Source organism: Neoarius graeffei, chromosome 24 (genome assembly GCF_027579695.1).
Source record: "Neoarius graeffei isolate fNeoGra1 chromosome 24, fNeoGra1.pri, whole genome shotgun sequence".
In the NCBI taxonomy this organism is placed as follows: Eukaryota; Metazoa; Chordata; class Actinopteri; order Siluriformes; family Ariidae; genus Neoarius; species Neoarius graeffei.
In genome coordinates, this window is record NC_083592.1 from 48255775 (window position 1) to 48264931 (window position 9157).

Genomic DNA, 9157 nt, shown 5'->3' on the forward strand with positions numbered 1-9157 from the left:
TCGGTTAAGGGGCGTCAATCAGCACTTGAATATATAAGTTCACTTAACTTAATTTTCCAATTCCTATGAACTTTTGGCGAAGGAAAGGCGACTCAACTATTTTTTTTTAGTTACTTGAACAATTAGAAGGGAAATTTGTTCATTCAACTTAGAATCCTTTTTTCACTCAACAATTTTGCAAGTTACATTTTTTACAGTGCAGATCTGTTCTGCGTATTTGAGTTGGCATAGGTTTTACCCTTCCTGACTCTGCCCTTCCTGACACAACCCTCTCCGATCTTTCTGGGCTTGGGACTGGCACTAAGCATGTACTATAAAAATATATGCTTTATTCCAGGAGTGAAAATAATTTCTAAGTGTGCTTTCTCACATGCAGTGTTTAGTCCATTTGAATCAAACCTTGGTGCTCAGCAAGCGCACTCAAGTGCGGAATGAAAAAACAACCAGTGTGAGAGCATCTAAGCTAATCTGAACTTCTATTGTAGTGAGAAAGTGGTGAGAAACCAAACCAACTACAGGAAATTAACACACAATGTCATGTCTTTTGGGTTGCAGCATTTTTGTAGCCCAGAGCTGCTAATCTGAGCCACAAGGCACAAACTGAATCAAAGCACAGAGCTGTAGCACTGCAGAAAGGCCATTGTTGCTGTGGATAATTGAACTGACACAAAAAGAGAAAGTTGAATGTGATGCAGACAAAATGTTTTAAACTAGTTATATAATTATCCAATCATTTATTCAGCCGGCTCTGTGTTCTCCATGCTCAGGTGATTTTTCTGAGTCCTATACACACTTCAGATCTACATGCACTTCAGCCATCCCCTTTTTCATTTCCTGTTTGGTTCATTTACATACAGTGCCTTCCACAATTATTGGCCCCCCTTGTAAAGATTAGTAAAAAGGCGCTAGAAAAGAATCCACCTTTTGCTGAAGTTGCTTCATCTCACACTGAAAAAATGAGAAAAATCCAACCTTTAATTGAAATAAATTTAATCAGAGAAAAATAAATCCATTATCAAGAAATAATTATTAAAAAAAAATGTGCCACTATTATTGGCAGCCCTGGATTTAATGCTTTGTGCACCCTCCCTTTGCCCTTTGATTGAAGACACAGAGCAGGGCATCTGAGACCATTCCTCTTTACACAATCTCTCCAGATCATCCAAGGGCCTCGACCCTCTCTTCTTGTGCTCTGTCCTTTTCAACTCAGCCCACAGGTTTTCACTGAGGTTCAGGTCAGGGGACTGAGATGGCCAGGGCAGAAGCTTGATTCTGTGCCCAGCGAACCATTTCTGTGCTGATTTGGACATCGGATCATTGTCCTGCTGGAAGATCCAGTGACGACCCTGTTTTAGTTTCATGACAGAGGCAGCCAGATTCTGATTTAAAATGTCTTGGTATTTCATGGAGTCCATGATGCCATGAACCCTAACAAGGTTTCCAGGGCCTTTGGAGGAAAAACAGCCCAAAAACATCACATAACTTCCACCAGTTGGGATCGGGTTCTTTTCATTATAGCCGTCCTTCTTTTTTACACCAAACCCACCTCGAGTGTTTATTGCCAAAAAGCTCCATTTTTGTTTCATCAGACCAGAGAACATGGTTCCAGTCAAACTTGTAGTAGCATACATGTCAACCCCTCATGGCTCTCACCTGTACTCCCTGGTAAAGAAATCCATAATTTCCATACCAAATCCATAGTAATATTTCATGCATAATAAAAATGTATCAGATCTTACCTAATATATGCACTGGTTTATTTCTGTACATCCATATGTACTGTTAACACTCAATTAAACAACAGTCAGTGTTTTCTTAACCCTATATCAGTTCAACAAAATTTAGTGTCTCTTCTCACATAATCCAATAACTTGGGGTTCACTTGGCACATTGTTCAGCAATGTTCCTGATTGCTTTTGCGTGAAGAAATTAATTGACGGCTGTCTCTTTTTCTAGTTTGCATTCTTCACATGCATTTGAGATTTCATGTGTTCCCTCACGTCGTAAATTCCAGAGGCAAACACTTTCACGTCTCTACAACAAATTGTGCGGTTGACATACTCAGCACCCATTTTGGAAGCGATAATCATTCCATTGAATGTTTCTGTCCATTCGGGAAGAAGGCAACCTCCAGTTTTAGATGTTTTGAGTTTTTTCTTCGGTGGTGCCGACATCTTGACCTGTCTATTGTTACGCTACATGTGCTGTTATTTCCCGCTCGGTGTGCAGGAAAATCACAATTGTGCATGCTCAGACATTCAGAATGGCTTGTTGGTACTAGCGGAAGTACCGGTTGAGTAATTCTAAATGTAGAAAATGGCGGCTCCCATGCATTTTCGCATTTCATGACGATTTTTTTGATGATAATAAATCAAAAATAATTTTAAGGTGAAAATGTAGAAAAATCCGTAGTTGAATACCACTACGCCCGTACCATTTTTAAAATGCCAAAATCCGTAGGGAATACGGGAAATCCGTAGGGGTTGACATGTATGTAGTAGCGTTTCACAAGCTTCAAGCACTTATGTTTGTGGTTAACTGACAGAAAAGGCTTTTTTTTTTTTTGCAAACCTTCCAAATAATCTGTTGCCATGGAGGTGGAATCTGATGGTGGTTTTGGAGACTTGGAAACCACAAGATTTGACTTTCTTCTTGTAATTCACCAATAATGATCCTTGGAGATTTTTTTTGCCTCTCTTACCCTCCTCCTCACTGTACATGGGGGCAAAATAAACTTAGGCCCTCTTCCAGGCAAGTTTGTAACAGTTCCAGTTGGTGTCCAGTTTTTTTTTATTATTATTATTGCCCTATCAGTAGAAATGGACATTTTCAGGCAAGTACTGGTAGCTATTTTTTATAACCATTCCCTGATTTATGAAGGTCAACACACTTCTCCCTCATTTGGTTTGTGTATTCTCTTATCTCTCCCATGATGATGGATGACTAAGGGAATTTGGCCTCTGTGTCACCTCATATTTGTCCCCCAGTTAACCAGGAAGTCATGGATTGCAGCTTGAAAGTTCCTACATGTTCCAACCATCTCAAAAATACTGTACAATTTAAATAGGAAACATACTTCAGTTACATTGTGTTCACCATCATTTCCGGGGTGCCAATAAAAGTGTCGTGTTTTTGTTGAAAAATAATTAATTCTTGATGAAAGATTTGTTTCTCTTTGAATAAATTTTTCAATGAAAGGTTGGCTTTTTCTCATTTTTTCAGTGTGAGATCAAGCGACTTCACCGAAAGGGGGCTTTTTTCTAACCTTTTTTACTAATCTTTACAAAGTGGCCAATAATGGTGGAGGATAGTTGTGAATAGGTGTGAAAAGTTAGGTGTATTTGAATTTCGATGATTATTAAAGGTCTCGAGACAGTTTTACAAACAACAGATCAACAGCAGAATGTTGAAACCTCATAAGAAGTAATAAAATAAAATCTTTAATACAGTATTTCTTGTCAGATTTGAGTATTAGTTTTTACATATTGCATTATTTTTCTACCATAATGATGTAATTAGGGTGGGAAAGCATTCAAATTAATTATAAATTGCGTAGAATGCATAATGACTCTGAGTTAATGTGTCTCCCAAATGTAATTAAGCTGATCTCAATGAGAAAATTATCCAATCCATCAACCTGTATTCAGTATTTACTGAATATTAATAGTGTTTGAAAGCAACATACATAAACATCTACCAACTTTATTTTGTATATTAACTTTTTTTTGTTTTACATTAACAAGGACACACACACACACACACACACACCTGAAGCTGTTGGGGAGCTGGAGCGCTCCAATACCCCACTGACTGACAGATGGACTGACCTGGTGTTCCTCCCTGGCTTTGACTAGACACTGAATACGAACATCGTATGATGAGAATGATCCATATGTTTCAGAACAGCACCACAGACTGATCTGTTTCATTTGTCGAGCTCACTCTGCTCATTTTTTGAGCGAAATTAGAGCAGATGGAGCAGCGCCATGGCACTGAGCATTGACTGAATCGGACCTTCTGTCTGACCTTGGTGAGCAACAAGAAAGTATCTTGTTGAGGTTTTTGCTTGTCGCAGATGTGTAAGCACATTCCCTCATTAGCTGTACAATACTGAGCTCGAGGACTAAAGGGGGTAAGGGAGGCGACAGAAAGCCATTTCAGAGCCATAAACTCTCAGTCGCAATCATAACCCCTGCTATGAGCTTAATGTCCCGACACAGCTCTTCTGATGGTGAAGCGAGAAGCTTTGGGGTGTGAGTAGCTGAGGGAGACACGGCGGTCATTATGCACATTGTCGTGCTATTTCTGACAATCTTTGGCCTCTGAAAATAAAAAAAAAGGAAAACATAAGTCCAAAGAAAACAAAAAAGGAAACTGCTTTAGGACCATCGTGTGTGGTTGGAGACAACGTGTTTGTGTGCATTTAATACCAAGACCGTACATGTGTGAGTATGTGAGTGCTAGAGAGAAATTTAAATTAGATTTAAGTTGTTTTTTGGGTCAGTAGACCTGAAAGTGGCCAGTTACACCCAAATATAGGAGCATTATGAGAGGCAAACTAGCAAAATAGTACAGAGAGCCATAGGACAGCTGGGTAGGGCGTAAATCTCAGGCTTCAAAATGATATATGATATGATATATGATTTTTCAATTCTTAAGGCAATGATTCGCTATTTGATGATGCAACTGAATGTGCTTTGAGATGATATGATTTTTAGTCGCCTCTGATTGACGTGACCAACTTTGTTCAGAATCTGGGGTAGGCCTGCTGTTAAATCATAAATGAAGATGACCTACATTTTTTAAAGTAGCAGAGTTACAGGCACCTTGCTAACCTACTAAATTATTTACACATCAGTTGATTCATTGATTTGTTATTGTTGCCTTGATTCTTTTCCATCCTTACATTTTAAATCAATGCATTAACCTTTTAAGCCCTAGGGTGCCGGGAGGTGTGGCTAGCCTAGAAAGACCCCCCCCAAAAAAAAAAAATAAATAAAAAATAGTGCCACAATTACCAGGTCAATATACATTATTTTGGTCTGTATGGATATGTAAGAGCTCAGAGAATATATTTCCAGTGTCATTAACATTGGGGCTGTTAGTGTACCTGAGTAAACTGTGATAAACCAAAGGATAACACCATGATAGCAATGGGGCCATAGACAGAGATGCCACTTTTTCATTCAGCAACACCGTGACTACAGCTGGACCAAAAAAAAAAAAGCAGAAGAAAACCCCCAACATATAAATATCATAAAGTATGTACATACATACTACAAAATTTTAGCACAGTGGTCTCAAAGTTTAGGGGAATAAAAGGGTACGAGGCAGAGAATAGGAAGGTAGAATTAAAAAGGCTGAAGCCCTTCACCGTGAACCATCGGCGAGAAAAATGGAAACCTGGGGTTATCTGAGACACAGTTTCAAGGCATTTGGGGAAGAATTTCCAATTTATTGTAAACAACAAAACAGAGTCTGGAGTGATGGTAATCAAGACTAAAAATTTTAATAGAACTGCCATATAGTAATAAATCAAAAAGAGATTTGACAATACAAAACTTTATATATTTTTGATGTTTACAAAATCAAGGAACAGTTACAATAACTTGATTTTGTAAACATCAAAAATATATAAGTTTTGTATCGTCAAATTTCTTTTTGATTCATTATTCAATTTCTGAACAATCTAAGTATTGATGTAATCCTAAAGCTTCTAGAACAGTGTCTGGAGTGATATCAGGTACTGAACTTGATTCAGGTTGTTTACGTGTTCTGTCTTCCCCTTTATTCTTCTTTTCTTTGAAACGAACTACTCTGTTGCCTTTTGCACAAGTCTATTCACTTCAAATCAATTCAAATTAGGTCCAAATAAGGTGTAGGTATATATACAGGGTTAGTCAAAATTATGTTAACACTTAAATGGTAGAAACCAATTGGATCTGTAATGGAAGTTCATCAATGGTGCACTGCTGCACCATCTGTAAGTAGACGTCTGACGTCACTGTTGGGGTGTCAAAAAAAGTAGGGCCCAGTTACGCCAGTAGCGGTCACGGCGCACCACACATACACATTCAGGAGAAAAATAATCCATTAGTGTTAACATAATTGTGTGTGTATATATATATATATATATATATATATATATATATATATATATATATATATATATATATATATATATATAAAGCATGTGATATCCCCTTGATATTAAGGAGGTTCAGAGTTCAAAAGATTTTTCAGATGTTTAAAAAAAATATATGAATTAATTTAACACAGTATTTTCATTTGGCATTACACTATATAATTTATAATAAGTGAATCTACAGTATATTCATCTGACAACGAGTGACAGTTCTTGTAACAGCAACTGTACAAAAACAAATATGTATAAACTCGTATATATTTATAATTTCAATGATTACCGTTAACATTAACTGCATGACAGATGTCAAGTCTTGATATGTGACTCCCCTGCAAGGATACGTTTCATTCCGTCACAAGTCAAAATGTAAACAATGTCAGTGCACCAAGCGTGCGGGTTTGACCTAAAACAGGCCGTATACAATAATGGGATCGCGATCGATATTTATAATTTATTATTTAGCCGACTAGCATTTATACATGGACCCATATACAGACGTATTTCACTTGGTAATCATAGTGATGGCTATAATTACAGACTTACCCGTGGTTTGAGGCCTTTTTGAAAACCAGGCATCTAACGTGCTGCTCCACTTCTTAGTCGCCATTTCTAGCCATGTGGTAGCGCGGCACAATCACAGCACACGAAACACTTGTCAACACCTTGCCAGTCAATCAGATTACATCTTAGTTACAGCACATGGCAGCATAATGGCAGCCTCTATTTCCTATGGACGTGTTAGTATTTGGCCATTATTTAGTTGAATAAAGCTTAGTTTCACATCGCACGCTGCTCAGTTTTGTACAGATATGTAAACAAAAATTTTTTTGTTACTCAGTGAAAAACAGATGGCGGCAAATCCTTCTACAGCTGCTGATTTGCCGCCGATGACCGGCTACTTTTGAGACCTCTGTTAGTAAGTATTGAATTTATCAAAACAGCATTTTTAAAACTTTTTACCAGAAGTGACTCAGTGCGTTTACATGCACATAGAGAGAATCGAATTTCTGCCGTTGCTCGACTGAAATCGAAGTTCAAAATGCCATGTATACACCTTAATTCGGCTGAAATTGAACCGAACTTGATTTCTCGGAATCGAGCTACACGACCTAGATTATGCGATTTCTGCCGAGCTACTTAGTGCATGTATACCCTATTGAGCTACATATTCGAGCTACTTACTTCAGCACTGCCCCTTCCGGAAGTGACGAGTGACGAGACCACAAGGGAAACACAACAGCCTCGGTCGGCATGACAACGAATCATGACAACGGCATGAATCTTTTCTTTTTGTGGCATTGTTTGCACTGTTAAAATTTAGCTCACTTACTGTATCACCAAATACATCTGTACAGCTGTTGCATAGCTGTGAATTGTGTACATAAACAAGTCATTGTATTTGTGTGTGTGTGTGTGTGTGTATATACACACACAAATATATGTCCAACATCTGAAGAATGTCAATAAAAACAAAACAATTGAACTTTTTGTGTGTTTATTAAGACGTAAGTTAAATTGTAAGCAAAAAAAAATATTTTTTTGTAAGCAAAAAATGGACTTTAGAAAAATATTATTGTGCAGAATAAGTTGTCTTACAAAACAGTGGTCTGCGCCGAACAGTTTGTAGCCATACAGTCTGTTAGAGCAAGCCTAACAGCTTGAACACGGAACTGGCCTTCTTCATGACGACAACCGGAAGTGTACCAACATGATGGGGCGTGTAGCGCCACGTGTGGCTCGGGTGCACAATGCACCTTGCACAATAGCCCGATTTCACTTGTGCATGTAGGATTGGATTTCTCTGGCACCCCTGCTGGGACCCTTTGCTCGATTACCGACAGTATCTCGATTTGGACGTGCATGTAAACGTACTGAATTATAGTAGCATTCTGTTGGACCCAGTACTGGGTCTGTTGGTTTAAGAATTTTTAACTAAAAATATTCCATTGTTGTACCCATAAAACTAACTGCAAATAAAGGTCTACAAGCTGCTGTTAAACTCTGTCAGTGGAAAATGTGTAAAATAATGTATACTTTGGTCTAAGATATTTGTAAAATAAACTCTATATCTGTGGAGTTTAGAAGAAGCCTTTATTTGCCACATGCACACTGAAATTCATCCTCTGCATTTAACCCATCTGAAGTAGTGAACACACACACTGAGCAGTTGGGGGTTAGGTGCCTTGCTCAAGGGCACTTCAGCCCAAGGCCACCTCATGTTAGCCTAACCTGGATGCCTTTGGGGGAAACCAGAGCAAACCCACACAGACATGGGGAGAACATGCAAACTCCACACAGAAAAGCCCCCATCAGCCACTGGACTTGAACCCAGAGCCTTCTTGCTCTGAAGCACCAGTGCTAACCACTACACCACCATGCCGCTGAGTTTGTCCTCTCAGAGCTGTTTTTTAAACCTGACTCCACCTCTGTACACACGCGACATCACCATAAGCAGAAATCACTGCGATTACACCCACTGAGTAGCAGAAAGACTTACTAAGTGGCAGCATTATAGTGTTATCATTCAGCTCGACTGTTGGGCAAAACAAACAGAAAAACACATCTAAAATAAGAAAGAGCTGTTGTGAAATTGATTGAACAAACAGATTGAACAAGAAATCAGAGCTCTCTTTTTACAGATTTCTGAAAGGCAAAGAAAAGAGAAGCAAATGGCTCACTGCAGTTCACAGAAACAACTGGAATCCAGGCACTGAAACATTGATTTGCGGTTCACATTTTGCGGTTCGTGATGTTGGTTTCAGGGTAAAATCATACCTCAAGTTGGGGACCATTCTGTAATTGCAGGTACATTTCAAGCGTCGACTCTGGTAGTCATCGTCACCTCTGTTATCGTTAAACTGGGCAATCAATTACCAGAATTGGTGATAACAGAGTTGACATTTCTCACCATTTTATGTCTTAACTCCACATGCTAACCTCAAAGTAGCGACCACATGGCATGTATAAAAAACAGAATATTATGGATTTTAATCATATTGTTTTCAAAAAAAT

The 9157-nt window shown here is 38.5% G+C and overlaps 1 protein-coding gene across 2 annotated transcripts in view; it reads left to right on the forward strand.

The window, feature by feature from the left end:
- Nucleotides 1-9157, forward strand: part of hs3st1l2 (heparan sulfate (glucosamine) 3-O-sulfotransferase 1-like 2) — a 90582-nt gene that overhangs the window by 7506 nt on the left and 73919 nt on the right. Inside the window, exon 1 of one of the 2 annotated variants that reach the window (XM_060906734.1) lies at nucleotides 6999-7061. The exons of the other annotated variant lie outside the window; for it this stretch is intronic. The gene's annotated coding sequence lies outside the window, so the exon portion shown is untranslated. Of the gene's footprint in view, nucleotides 1-6998; nucleotides 7062-9157 lie in introns of those variants that run through there. 2 annotated transcript variants of the gene reach the window in all.